Source organism: Carya illinoinensis, chromosome 15 (genome assembly GCF_018687715.1).
Source record: "Carya illinoinensis cultivar Pawnee chromosome 15, C.illinoinensisPawnee_v1, whole genome shotgun sequence".
In the NCBI taxonomy this organism is placed as follows: domain Eukaryota; kingdom Viridiplantae; phylum Streptophyta; class Magnoliopsida; order Fagales; family Juglandaceae; genus Carya; species Carya illinoinensis.
In genome coordinates this window covers 32,521,043-32,536,250 of record NC_056766.1, presented here as the reverse complement: position 1 = coordinate 32,536,250, position 15,208 = coordinate 32,521,043, and the positions used below count along the sequence as shown (strand labels likewise).

The window sequence follows — 15,208 nt, the reverse complement described above, 5'->3', positions numbered from 1 at the left end:
AAGGCTTCTCAACTGACTTCTTCTATTCAAAAACGAGGTAGGAGAGTAATGGTTGAAGGTGAGGAACTCAGTTTAAACCCAACGGTGGTGAGCAGCCCCGCCGAGAACAATGAAAACTATAAGCTGGAACTCTCGTGGGCTTGGGAACCCATGAGGAGTTAGAGCTCTCTGTGACTTAGTCAGGAGAGAAGGTCCCGTTGTTTTATTTTTAATGGAAACAAAATTGACTAGTAGACAGATGGAAAGAGTTCGTGTGAGAGTTGGGTTTGAATGCTGTTTTGCAGTGGACAATGATGGAAGGAAAGGTGGTGTGGCATTATTATGGAGGAAGGAAATAAAGTTATCTATAACAAGTTACTCTTTGTTTCACATTGATGCCAAAATTAGTGAGAATGATGGAGGGATGGAGTGGAAATTCACTGGTTTGTATGGACACCCAGAAACTGAAAAAAGAGAGGAAACATGGAGTTTACTTAGAACACTGAGGGTAGAAGGAAATATACCATGGTTGGTATGTGGAGATTTTAATGAAGTACTCAGTCAACAAGAAAAGTTGGGGGGCAGGCCACGACCAGAGAGGTTAATGCAAGCTTTTAGAAGTGTACTTGATGATTGCAATTTGATTGATTTGGGGTTTGAGGGCCAGAAGTATACATGGTGTAACATAAGATATGAAGATGGGGTGGTTAGTGAAAGACTGGACAGGTTTATTGCTACTTCTACTTGGAAAGCATGTTTTCCCCATTTTCGAGTTGTGCATGGTGTTGCTACATCTTCTGACCATGTGCCTATCATTCTTGTACCAAGCTCTGCTGAGAATGAATATAGACACAAGCTTTTTAGATTTGAGGCAATGTGGGTGGAGGATGATGAATGTGGTGATGTTATATCAAGATGTTGGCAAGGAATTCATGCAAATAGGCCTACTGGTTCTATCATTGACAGACTGAGCATATGCAGTAAGGGGCTGGAGGCATGGAACAGATAGAAGTTTGGGCATGTGAAACAGCAAATCAAAAGGGCTCGAGAGTCTCTTCAAAGATTACAGTTAGCTGAACCAAGTAGTATAACAAGAGAAGAAATGAAGAAGGCTCAGAATCAACTTCAGGTTTGGTTAGAAAGAGAAGAGATACTGTGGAGCCAAAGAGCAAAAGCATTATGGCTCAAAGGTGGTGACAGTAACTCTAAGTTTTTTCATCATAAAGCATCACAAAGAAAAAATAAAAACTGGATCATAAGTCTGAAAAATGAAGATGGGATTTGGCAGCATGGTGAGGACAGAAATCAACTAATTCTTTCCTACTTCCAAAACTTGTTTCAATCAGAGCAACAAAGTAGCATTTCGAATGAGGAGCTGAATTTCCTGGAAGGGCTGAGAGGAAGAGTAACCGAGGATATGAATGTGGAGCTATTAAAAGATTTTACAAGAGAGGAAGTCAAAGCTGCCTTAAACCAGATGCACCCTACAAAATCACCAGGACCTGATGGTATGCCACCACCTTTTTTCCAACAATACTGGCATATTGTAGGAAATGAAGTGACCTCTGCTGTTCTACAGGCCCTCAGAACTGGTACAATTCCCTCTTCTCTAAATCATACTTTTATAACCCTGATACCAAAGAAAAGCAAACCTGAAATGATTTCTGAATTTAGGCCTATTAGCCTTTGTAATGTAGTGTACAAGTTGATTTCTAAAGTTCTAGCAAATAGGCTTAAACAAGTGCTTGATGTGGTTATTTCTACTTCACAATGTGCTTTTGTACCTGGCCGAATCATTTCAGATAATATTCTTATAGCCTATGAAGTGATGCATTATTTGAGACAAAAAAGAAATGGAAAAGAGGGTTATATGTCCATTAAGTTGGATATGAGAAAAGCTTATGATAGAGTAGAATGGTCTTTTCTTGAAAGTGTAATGTCTAGGATGGGTTTTAATACTCAATGGATTGATCTTGTGATGATGTGTGTCAAAACTGTCTCTTTCTCAGTTTTGATTAATGGTGAGCCAAAAGGTCCTATCATTCCTTCTAGAGGACTTCGACAAGGGGACCCCTTATCCCCCTATTTGTTCCTTCTTTGTACAGAAGGTCTTGTATCTTTGCTCAAGCAGGCAGAAGGGAATGGTGAGATCACACCTGTAAGAATATGTAGAGGTGCTCCTAGACTATCACACTTGCTTTTTGCTGATGATAGTATCTTATTTTGTAAGGCAAATGTGTATGAAAACCAGAGAATTCAACATCTTTTGCACTGTTATGAGATTGCCTCTGGTCAAATGATCAATAGAGCAAAAACAGGTATTGTTTTCAGTACAAATGTTCTACCTGCAACAAGAAATGATATCCTCGAGCTTTGGGGAGTGCAGAATAGCCAGGAATTGGAGAAATATTTGGGGTTGCCACCTTTGGTTGGGAGAGCAAAGTATAGGGCTTTTTCTGATATTAAGCATAAAGTTTAGAAGAAGTTACAAGGATGGAAAGAAAAGATGCTTTCAGCTGGAGGGAAAGAAATACTTATAAAGGCTGTGGCATTGTCAATCCCAACCTATGCAATGAGCTGTTTTAAATTACCTTCCTCTTTGTGCTATGATCTTGAACAATTGATGGCAAAATTCTGGTGGGGTCAAAGAAAAGAAGAGCACAAAATACACTGGATGAGTTGGGCTAAGATGTGTGATACAAAACAGAATTGGGGAATGGGATTTAAGGATTTGAGAGTGTTTAATGATGCTCTTTTGGCAAAACATGGTTGGAGAATAATGCAGAATATAGATTCTTTACTTCACAAGATCTTCAAAGCTAGATATTTCTCCACAACACATTTTTTTGATACTGCATTGGGTCATAATCCCTCTTTTGTATGGAGAGGTATTTGGGGAACAAAGAATAAAATGCAAGAGGGATGTCAGTGGAGGATTGGCTCGGGAAACAAAGTCAGGATATGGAAAGACTCATGGGTTCCTTGTTTTAAAACTATTCTAAGACAGCATAATATGTCCTTCATAAGTGAGAATGCAGATGGGCTTAGAGAGGAGGATGCTACTGTCAACTCTTTATTTGTTGCTAATCAAAAAGTATGGGATGTGGGAAAGATTAATTCTCTGTTTACACCAGCTATAGCTCTTCAAATCTTGAAGATTGTGCTTACTCAAGATGGGGAGGATCAAGTCTGTTGGAAGAATGAAGCTAATGGTATTTATATTGCCAAAAGTGCTTATAGGATGTTTCATGCTTTATATTCAAATAGACAGACTGGGGAATCCTCTAATGCTATGGTGTTGAGAAGGGTGTGGAAATCTATATGGAATATGAAGCTCCCTTCAAAGGTGAGAATTTTTGCTTGGAAAGCTACCAAAGGGATTCTACCAACTAAATCCAATTTACAGAAGAAGAAGGTGTTAACAGAGGAGGGTTGTGATTTCTGTAATGCAGAAAAAGAAAATATAGTACATGCACTTTGTTCCTGTCCTTCCATCAAAGAGGTATGGTCTCTCTATTTCCCTTCACGGGTAGTTATAAGAGAGTATGACACTTTTCTTGACATAGTTCAGAGGTTGCAACTGAATATGGGACCTGATATGCTTGAGCTGTTTTTTCTGATAAGCTGGAGCTGCTGGTATAAAAGAAATATGAAGAAGTTCGAGGCAAAGGAAGTCAATGTCGAGACCATTGTTGGAAATGCATTAGTAATGCAGAAGTATTATAAGGAACTTAGAACTAAATCTGTTTCAGTAATTAGATAGCAGTGTAGATGGGAAGCCCCACCAGCTGGTGTGTTTAAACTTAATATAGATGGTGCTTTTTCTTCTACTGGTTCAATGGCTGGAATTGGAGCTATTGTCAGGGATTCAAAGGGTGAGGCAATTATGTCTGCTGCAAGGAAAGAAGTTTATGTTATGACTGCTGTTGAAGTGGAGGCTTTAGCTATTCTTCGAGGATTACAGTTCTGCATTCATCTTGGTATTCAAAATCTTGTGATTGAAAGTGACTCATTGCTGGTGGTTAAAGAGTTCAATATGCAAGGATCTTCACAGGCTACTTTTGGCAATGTTGTTAGAGAAGCTAAGGAGTTGATGACACGTTTTGGTACCTGTCAAGTAAAGCATGTAGAGAAGCTAAGGAGTTGATGACACGTTTTGGCACCTGTCAAGTAAAGCATGTTATTAGAAGCTGCAATTCAGCAGCACATTCACTTGCCAAGTTTGGTTTAAGTGTGCAGAATATTAGTTTATGGTGGGGAGCATATCCTGATGTAATTTCTAATATTCTTTGGAGTGATTCAAGTACTTTGTAAGTTTTTTTGTTTAATGAAGCATGTTTTCCTATCAAAAAAAAAAGAAAAAAGAAAGAAATAACAAACTAGACTAATTAACAAATACGTGTACTGTAAAATACTAAATTACAAAAGGGTAAACTGGTAATTAAGTAATATTTGAAAATAACTACTAGCTTCTAGAACACGTGTTTGGGTACTGAAAGTACACCAACACTTCTCAACATACTTCACTAATATTCATTATTTTATTATTACTTTTTACCTACTTTTTACTACTATTCATTACTTTTTACTATTAGTCATATTCAAAATTATTACTTTTTACCAACTTTTTCACTACAATTCACAATATATATTAACACTTCTCAACATCCAAACCCAACTGTAAAAGATGAAACACAACGTTCCATTCTCTCAACACATCACTTATATTTATCCCTTTCCATGCTTACGTTTTGTCTCCAAGGTTCAAGGTAATGCGCAGATCCTGCAGTAAAATACTTGGACTCCCAATTGATAAACATTTTTCTCATGGGCCTCGTTACAAGCTCTCCCACTCAAAGAACCTTGTCCACAAGGTTTATAGCACTGGTGCAACTGTCCCCCACACTCCAAGAGAAAAGTATAGAAGTGAAAAACCATTATCCATTGTCAAGATACTAATATCAATTGTCTTACCACCAGGATCAAAAACAGGTATATTCTTTTCACCCATAGATACATTTGCCATCATGGAAGTTTCATTACATACAACCACAACTGTTCTAAAGGAAGGAAATAGTGAAATCATTTCCGAGCCAAGTAGGATAAACATAGTCGTAGTATCAACTGGAAAAATGGCTGAAACTATCTGTATGGCAAGTTTAACTGGTAAAAACACCAGCACGACAATCAAAACTCCCGTAAACAACAACTGATAGCAAAACCCTGCAAGCATGCTTGTGCACAGGGTCATCAATCAAATCACAAAATGGATTGTACCAACCGATGACTGCAATTGTAATTTTTTTTAAATATATTTTTTTTAATATTTTTAAATATTTAAAATTTGTTTTAATAAAATTTGTCCAACTCATCGTTCCAATTCATCGCTTCAATCACGTGGTAGAACCCTAGCTAGGGCTCTCTGTCTACATTCTCCCACTGCGAGGGCTCTCTTTGCTCTGCAACCATATCTACTATATTGTAGTTCGTTAGGATTTAATCCATATCCTAAATTCTCGTCTTCTCTACTCTGGTTTTGACAATCAGAGCTTTAATTTGGTTACTGATAATTTCATGAAAAATGGACTCCGATGGAGACGATTACATGTTCTATGGAACACCGATAGAGCGGGAGGAAGAAATCAGCAGCCGTAAGAAGAAAGTTGTGGCCGAGTCCTCTGGTCACCTCCAAAGCCTCCCTGTTTGGAAGCAAGAGGTACGATCACATTTTCCTAACTCCTCCTTCAAATTTTCTTCCTCTTGTTTGGTTCCTGGGAAGCTCAGGAAAGTAAAATAGGAAAATTTGAATGCCTTCTATGTTTTTTTTGGGTTGCGATATAAGATCCGAAGTACATACACATTGAGCCTATGTAATTGCATTGGGATGAGTTTTGGCTTTTGTTTGTTTGGACTTGGAGACCATGAAAGTATTTGCCTTGGAAATCTAAAATGGCATTATAGGTAAAATGTCATCCTCTCCAGAAGGCCTTTGGAAATCAGAGTCATTAAGAAGAAAACAGCAGATTTTAATGGCCTTTTATCCATTTGCATGTTTATAATAATGTTTTTGATGACTGCCAATCTATAGTGACCATTTTTCTAGCTAGTTTTATCGAAAACACTGTGGTGAAAGATCATATTCATGTAGCATGTGTTGTAGCAGGCCCTTAGATTTTGAATTGCATATGAACTGTCTGATAGTTGGATTTATAACTATATATACCTGGGTTGCAGATCATTGTATTGCTTTAAGCAAAAGCTAATAAAAGATTTCTCAAATGTTTTGCTTAGGATTTCATAAGAAAAAAGAGATGACATATTTGATAATGCTCTTTTCATACTGATCCTAATTCCTTGTACTCTTACTTTTTCTCCAGGTTACAGATGAAGAAGGGCGATGAAGATTTCATGGAGCATTTACAGGAGGGTTTTCTGCTGGTTATTACAATACCGTGGGGTCCGAAAAGGGTATAATTTTAGTTTACATATAGAAGAACTAAAATTTCTAAATTAAGACTGAGTGTAGAATAATGTTAACACTACAAAACAAATGTGCAGGGTGGGCTCCACAGACATCTGTATCATCCCGATAGAATAGAGCTGAAGTCAAGCAGCAGAGCATTTTGAATTTTTTAGATGAAGAAGAAAAAGCTGTATGTTTTTATTGTCTTAGCCGAGATGCTGGTTTGCTAAGAGATTTTTTTCACTTAGCAATTGTCAACTTCGTGGATTTGTTGTTGGAGGTTCTATATGTTGGAAATGGTGCATGTTTGGACATTGTTGATACATGTACTATTTTACAAGATATATGTCTTTGGTATGAATATTAATGAGGGAAGTGGGCTAAAAATGGCATGGAAATTAATAGACTTTGTGAAATTTTTTATATTTTGTATTGCAATCGTTCATTGTGATATTCATGACCCAAGATTATGACAAATTCTCAATTCTTTGGGGGTTTTGAAGATTGTCCTCCTTTGCACTTTGTTTGGGAGTTTGGAGGTTGCACTTTTTTTGGGAGTTTGGAGGGGAGAGGATAAAGTGGGATAGAGAAGAGGAAAGAGAGAATTTTGATTCCTTTGTTAGAATGTTTTACTAATAATGGGAGGGTTGAGTGGACGATTCAGTGGGAATCTCTCCCATCTTGCTTGTTTGTAGAGTAGACGGAGGGCAAAGGATGAGTACAATGTAAATTGAGAATGGGGAGAAATTTGTGATCAATGTTTGTAATTGTTGAAGTTTGATAAAATTTTAAGGGGCTTTATGGGGTTTGTCTCGGAAGCATCAGTACGCATAGGTATGTATAGACATGATACAAATATGATGATATGTTGAAGGGAGGGGGGGAATGGACATGTATCTGATACAGAGTATGGCAGAGAGAGCTTCCTAGTGATGCAGATTCTTAAAAAAAAAAAAAAAAAAAGCACCAAAGATGCTGAGTGTAAATTGAGTAACTAAATGGATATAAGCACTCCTATACTTTGGGTTCTTTTAGGTGTCAACAACATTTTTCAATGGGAAAATTATCTGAAGAAGATTTGTGTAATATCCGCTCCTTCTTTCTTCTTCTTTATGAGCCTCGATCCACGTGTCAAACTTCGGCGTATATGCTGAGTCTCGATCTACGTGTTGAACCTTATCCCACGTGTTGTATCTCGATGGCGTGTTCTGAAAGTTATTATACGGATTTCAAAGTAAGATAGATATTTTAATGCTTACGGATATTTTAAATATTATGAAAATATCTATAGAAGATATCTATAGAAAATATCTATAGAAGATATTTTCAGTATTATTAGATAAGCTTGTTTTTAATGTAGCACAATTATAATATTTTAATGAGCTCTGAAAATATTATAATTGTGGATAATTACTTATATTAAATATATTTTAGTTGTTTTAAAATATTAAGAGGTTTAACTTTACGTTGAAAACTCTTATTCAATTTAAATGATTTTATCATCTTTGAGTAATTAATTATGCTTTATCATTTTAAATAATGATGAAGAAAATATTATTTTATAAACTTTAGTTTATAAAATAATGTTCTATCTTAATTCCTCTCAGTGTTTTATTTAAGTGTTTTATTTTAAATAAAACACTTACGCGTTTTCAAATCAGTGTTTAAACTCATCGTTAGATCCTTTTGAGGATCCCGAAGCGTATGATTGAGATTAAATACCCAAGCCTCTTTCTTTTCTTCCTTTTTCTCTTTTTCTTTTCTTTCTTTCTCTCTCTTCTCTCTCCCTCGTGCACGTCCAGCCGTGCTTCATCACTGTGCATGGATTGCCTCCACCGTTCGGTTGAAGCTCCCAGCCGGCGCCACCTCCAGCTGCCGTGCCTCACCTCCCACACCGGCGTGACCCTCTCTCACCGGCGAGCCCTACTGCACCGGTGGTGTGCTTTACCGGCCACCCGATCTCTCTCCCTCCTCCTCCAAGCAAATGGGTCTTAAGGCCATTTCCACCTCTTTGGACCACCATACACGGTTGAAACGGCCACCAAGCACCACCAACGGATTCACCATGTCATGGGCTTCCTCTCCATGTCTTTCTTTCTCCCTAACTCTCACTCTTTCTCCGATGGGTCTCCATGGCCTTAGTTTCGGTTGCACCACCGTACGCCACCGTACACGGCCACCCATGGTGTTTCACCACCACCACCTTGTTCCTCTCATCACCATGAACTTCCCCAAGAAATTTCATGGCTAACGGAGCTATGTGTAGCTCTCACTCTCCCTCACTCTCCATGGCCGAAACTAGCTTCAAACGGCCGATCCGCCGCCGTGAGCCACCGTATGGCCACCACCTCGCCACCACAGCTCTACCACATCTTCATCTACCTCTCCCTAGCTTTCCATGAAGTTCTATGGTCTTCTACCGCCTCAAGCAAACTCCTAGCTTTCGGATTTACTGTTCACGGCATGAGGGCCGCCGTGCTCCGCCACCTTTGACCACCACGAGCCATCATGAGCCTTTCCAAGGCCATGCCTAGTTATCCTCAAGCCTGAACTGCCACTTTACATGGTGGACAGCCACCGTACGCGGTGTTACCGCCACGTACGCTCCTCCGACGCTTAATCGTGACGAGCAGCCAACGACGCACGGGTTAGCCCGTCGATGGTATAACCCTCTATCTCTAGTTATTTACGTTTAAAGTAGTTGATTGGTTGGATTGTAGACTGCGTAATTAGTAATTGTGGAGTTCGCTGCGTAGTTGTGAAGCGAAAAGTAGTTGTGAAGTGTTGGGCTTGAATTGTGATATTGTGGATTGTACTATGAAGCGTGGAGCGTATTCTGTGTAGTGCAGCGACGCGTCGTGTGACGTGCGCTGTAGTAAGGTATGGCGTAGAATGAAGGGAGTGCACGTGGAGTGCACTCTGTGTTGTATGGCGATGCACCGTGTAGTGTGCATCGTGTTAATAGGAGTTGTAGTGAAAGGAGTACGTGTACCACGTACTCCATGTCGCGTAGCGACGCACGGTGAGGCGTGTATCGCAGTGATGTTGTCATAGTATGGATGGAAGAGAGTTCACGTGAGTGTACTCTGTATTAAGTCGTGATACACCGGATGGCGTATCACAGAGGGTCGAATGGCGTAGCAGAGAAGCGTGGAGTGTATGGTGTAGCGTCAAGAAACTGTGTAACAGTGTCCCGAAGCAATGGTGATGTGGCTGTAGTCCAAGGTAACGGGTATTGCCTTGAGGCTGAAGTAGGCTGAAGGTATATGTGAAGCGGTGGAAAAGTATCAGAGCGTGCAGCGGAAGCATGATGGGTATCGTGACGTAACTCGAGATTAGTCTTGAGCTGCATGACGTAACAGAGGTGCATTTATGGATGCAATCCTCTCTTATCAAGTGTTGGGATGAACTTATAAAGAGCCGGGAAGTAGGAAGAGTCCTATTGACCGAGTCTTAACAAGATGGTATTGGAGTTTGGAGCTTGTTTATACAAGCAGGCGTTTATTGGAATTATAAGTTGCTCTTAGGTGATAAAAAAGAATGAGATACATGTGTCTTTGGCAAGACAAGTGTACCAGACAGATTTATCATATGGAATGAGTAATCTGTCCTGATCATAGTTACATGCTATTTTAGTCCCAGAGTTGGCTTGAATTCATGTAGCCTAAGTGGATGGAAAAAAAAAAAGATGTAGCATGGGCTAGGATACGTGAAAGTAGTGAAGAGTATATAGTTTAAGATTGGGACGCATGACTCTGTATGTCAGAATCATGCGTTGAATTGTGTAAATAGAAGAACGAGGGGGAGGTCTTAGTGTCTTAACCCTAAGGTGAATCACAGAGGTTCACTTTAAGGAATAAGACCCCGAAGGTTTTAGCATAGTAAATAGCACGTAAGAGCCCAGGGATGGATAGAGAATGTTTCAAGCAAAGCATAGTTCTATTTTCTAGAATAGTTACTTATGCATTAGAAAGATGATGACATAAAGTTATGTGTATGCATGTAGGCTGCCATTTGACACGCACATGAATGGACTGCATGGATTGAGTATGGCATGAAGTCCAGGTAAGTGTTACGTTCATACTCTTCTAGAGTTTTCGCTATAAAAATGGAAAAGAAGACAAAAGGTTTTCGGTAAAAAGGAAAATAAAACGTAAGTTTTCAAGTATAAGTACGTAGCGGCCTTCCTTGGCAGCCCCTTTTTATGCACCCAAAGTATGTACGTGTATGCATGAGAATGGATGCTATAAGTAGTACGTATTGTATGTATATTTATGAAAGGAAACGAAATGAAGCTTTAAAAGACGTTAGAACTGTTAAGGACTGTAAGGATTGATAAAGAAAGAAAACTATCTTTTCTAAAATAAAATAACTCTTTCTAAAACAACCTTAATGGAAAAGAAAGAAAATCAGTTTCCCTCTTAAAGAAACTTCTCTTAAAGCAACTTTTATGAAAGTAAAGAAGATTATGCTTTAAATGATACGAATAAAAAGGAAAGGACTGTAAAGAAATGAACGGATTGAATGTATGATGTATGAAAATACGTAATGGCCACATGAAAGGAAATGATATCAAAGTATGGGCAGATTGCAATGCCGGGTAAGTAGTACTGGTAGTGCACCCAGTGCTGCACCCACATGAATGGATTCCCAACCTGCGGCCACGGGCGGAATCAGGTCCAAAAGACCGCTAACCCCAGCGCATGGGGCGTAACATTGTGCAACGGCCCATGAAAGTGATAAGAATGAACGAATGCATGTTAAGAATGGATGCAAGATATGTATGAACAGACCGAATGCAAGAATGTACGTAAGTAAGAAAAGATGATTTAATGAACGTATGTATGCATGAATGTACTTAGAAATATAAATGCATAAAAAGATTCTTTAAGAGATGAAGGCAGCGATGTGTGGGGGACTGTTTTAAAGAAGAAAACATGTTTTAAGGAAAAACCCCACCTCGAAATGTTTTCAAATGAAAAGAAAGACGTATGCATGCTACATAAGATATGTATGTATGGAATGATAACTGCATGACTGAAAAACTATGTTATTATATTTTGACTGTATGAAGTAATGCTTACGAGTCATCGACTCATTTTAGTTTTTATGTGTGCCCTCCCAGGCACAAGATGAGCATGACAAGTCAGGACAGGCACAGCCCAAGGGGAAGAGCACGAAGGCCTAGGCAAGATGTTTCATATTAAAAGCTTTAATTATGAAATGTAATGTTTTCCGCTGAAAGTTTTAATCAAGAAAAAAATGAGATTTTATTTATGACATGGAGTCTTTGGTATCCTGGTATGTATGAAAAAGAAATTGAAAAGGAATCGTAATTCCCGTCGGTTTTTATCAAAATCGATATGAAAAAGGACCCACCATAAGGACGGGCGTTACAATTTGCCATTTACCTGTTTGTCACTTCCGTTTCATTTTTTCCAGACAATTTCTTTTGTGACAAGGAAGCTGCACTTCCATGGAAGTATATGACTTTTAGTGATTTTTAAGTACTATGAATGCCATAGATACAGATGACATAGCTTAGGAAATGTAAAGAGACTACATGTATTTCTTCACAAAAAAATTGTAAAGTACTAGTGAAAGCATTCTATTTATAGTTTGAAGGATTATACTATATTACTAAAAACAAGGGTAAGGGATTATGCTAGCTAAACATTAGGGGTGGGTGGTAGGGCATTGCTATTTAAGAATTACTATTTAAAATTTTTTTTTCTTTAAAAATTACTATTTAAAAATTAGTTATCAAAAAGGAAAACAAAGAAATAGCATCACACAATTGAAACTTATTTATTTATTAATTACAATGGCATTGTGTTTCATGGAAAGAGTATTTTCATTTATGCATAGAACGGCTCAAGTTATAATTGGTAATATTTTAAGCCTTGTGCTGAACGCATTTATTTAAGAAGTCTAACAACGGGCATGGTAAACAGAGATTGAGGAAGCTATTTTGTTGAGATTATTCTTTTAAATATATTATTATTCTACATGTTATAAAAAAATTACAAGATTCTTAATCAACTTTTTTGATTCCTTTGTTTTCACATTTAGGAATTGGACGGTCAATCACTTGAGACATCTATGCTATGTTGTACTTGCTCGTAAACAAGCTGACTTGCAAGTGTTGGAACTTGGGATTCAGTGGACTAAGCTAAGTAGTAGCATGTATTACATTATCCTTGGCCAACCCAACCATATGGTGTGAACATAATTTTAGCTATACAATGAAGGAAGTCAAGAGTCTGATTTATTTGGACATAGGACTGAGACTGAATATTGGATGTGTTTGATCCTTTCTCCAACAATTAAGATTTGGAAACTATTGATGCTAGAGTGTACTTGTAGATGGGTTCCAAGATACCCTAATATAGGGACACCCTAGAAAATGTTCTTATGCTTGGTGTTCTAAATGACGGATAGGACATAGAGAGTTGATTCGGTCTTCCTATTAAACCGAGTTAGCCTAGACCTCGCAATGTATGGGTTTATATTTTCTTGATCTACTTTTTATTTACCATCTCATAATTCACAATCTTTTGATTATTTTTGTCAAAGACTTATAAAAAGGATTAGAGAATAAGTAGTCCGTGTGGTTTCAATTTTGATCGAATCAGCCATTTCGTTAACATTCTATTAATTAATCGTTAAAAATGCTGACTTGGCATGCCATGTGTCGTGAAAATAAAATAAAAAAAATCTAAAAGTAGAAGAAAAAATAAAAATAAAAATAAAAACTAATAAAAAATTTAAAAATATTGATATGAAAGTATAGGGATCAATCTGTTCAAAAGGCAAACCAGATGGACCATTTAGCATTCTACACCATAAAAACATATAAATTAAAGCTTCAACTGAGAAACTAAAAAGAACATTAGCTAGACTACAATCACCTCGGGGATTAGTTGGGACTTTCTTCTTGGACACTCGGTGCCAATTAAAAAAAAAAAAAAAACTAGACTACAAGCAAAACAAAATGAAAAATAAGTATGGATCAACATATGCACAACCAATATGCACTCACCATATGAGTCTCTTATGTAATGCCTTCTCTTTTGAGAGTTTTAAGTCACTGTTGGACACGCACACACAGTTCTACTTCCTAAATACATCAGCATGAAATGTCTTGCTAGTCTGTTTGTGATATGTTTGTTGTGTATTGCAGGCCATCAGCTATTCCTGGGCCTATTCCTGATGAAATAATTCTTCCAGTCACAGAGTCTATTGGTTTGTTTAGATTAATATAGAGTGATGCCTGTAATGATGGTAATTTTGATACAAATTCTAAGATACGCCCCTATTTGCTGCTTTTGAATACGTGTAAAATTGTTGCTGAAGATGGGATGGCAACTAGGCCTATGCAAATAAAGTTGTGACCCGGTCCTTCAGCAAGACTCGACTCGACCCGACCTGACAAAAAGTGGTTTGAAATAGCTTGCGGGTCGAACCCGATCGAACCGAATATACGTTTTACCAGTTGATCTCAAACCCTAGCTGCCATCCCTCCCTATTTCTCTCTGTCGTCATTACCACTTGCAATCGATTTAAAGCACGAGTTGGAGCCTCATATGCCATACGGATTGTTGATCCATTGTTCAACCAGAAGGAAAATCTTCAGTTTTATGCCGATTTGGAAAAAAGAAAAAGAAAAAAATAGAGCATTTGATCACGAAAAAAAATGAAACAATTTTCTAGCAAACCCGTGAAGAAACACAAAAACAAAAAGTTTATTTCCTACCTTGCGGCTGTGGGATGTAAGAATCATGTAGTTTGATACACTCCAAGTGTAACGTTCTTGATCTTACAACAATCAAGAACTTACTGTAACCCTCGAATGCGAAACTCAAAAATGCAGCAACACAGACACAGAACTCAGTTAACCACAGACACAGAACACTAATCAAGAATGAACTGAATGCAAGATTCCCTTCGTGAATCTTGACAAGGAATTTCCGAGGAATTCCCAACCTCCAAATTGCATTAAAGCTCAAGATTCTAGATACCATTTACACAGGCCATGCACTGCCTTTATACCCGCAGTACATGAAGACTCAAAACGCAAGACTACAATATAAAACGCACTCACAATCTCTGAAATTGAAACGCACCGTATCACTACACAGCTTTAATGAACTAAACAACACATACCAACAAAACGCAACGTATTACTAAAAATGCAACTACAAGTCGTCGAGCTCTCCTTGGCAGTTAAATCTGTTACAGCCTCTTCACTCCCGCTGCTGCTGATCTGCACACAGTCCTCTTCACCTCTTCATGATCTCGCCCCCAGGCACCCGTGACAATCTCCTCCTCTTCAAGAGCCTTGCCCCCAAGGCACCCGTGACACTTTACAACACTGTGCCTACTAAATGAGGGTATAAAGACCTCAGTTTGTACAATAATTCCCAAGAATTATTCTCCATATCAACACCTACCCATTTCACTAATACTTCGGTGACAGCATGGTTACCTACTTTCTTCATTCTCCTCCCCATAATCTTTTCAGGTTCAAGCTGAATCACCCCTTCATCATCAACAGGAGGAAGTGTAGACAAGGGAACAATGTGCTCCCCTACTTTTTTCTTTAAGCAAGATACATGGAATACTGGATGGATTCTTGATGAGGATGGTAACTGCAGTTTATAAGCAACTGAACCTATCTTTTGACTAACTTGAAAGGGGCCATAGAACCGAGGGGCTATTTTCATGTTATGCCTCATAGCCATTGATTTTTGTCTATAAGGTTGA

The 15,208-nt window shown here is 38.2% G+C and overlaps 1 long non-coding RNA gene and 1 pseudogene across 1 annotated transcript; one reads left to right on the top strand and one right to left on the bottom strand.

The window, feature by feature from the left end:
- Nucleotides 1-5,354: 5,354 nt before the first annotated feature.
- Nucleotides 5,355-6,844, top strand: LOC122295819 (annotated as a pseudogene).
- A 6,354-nt stretch (nucleotides 6,845-13,198) lies between these two features.
- On the bottom strand, nucleotides 13,199-14,239 carry LOC122295820. The gene is made up of 2 exons (XR_006238282.1): nucleotides 13,935-14,239; nucleotides 13,199-13,816 (listed from the first exon to the last, which is right to left on the bottom strand). It is a non-coding gene; the product is annotated as an uncharacterized LOC122295820 (long non-coding RNA).
- Between the last annotated feature and the right edge of the window lie 969 nt (nucleotides 14,240-15,208).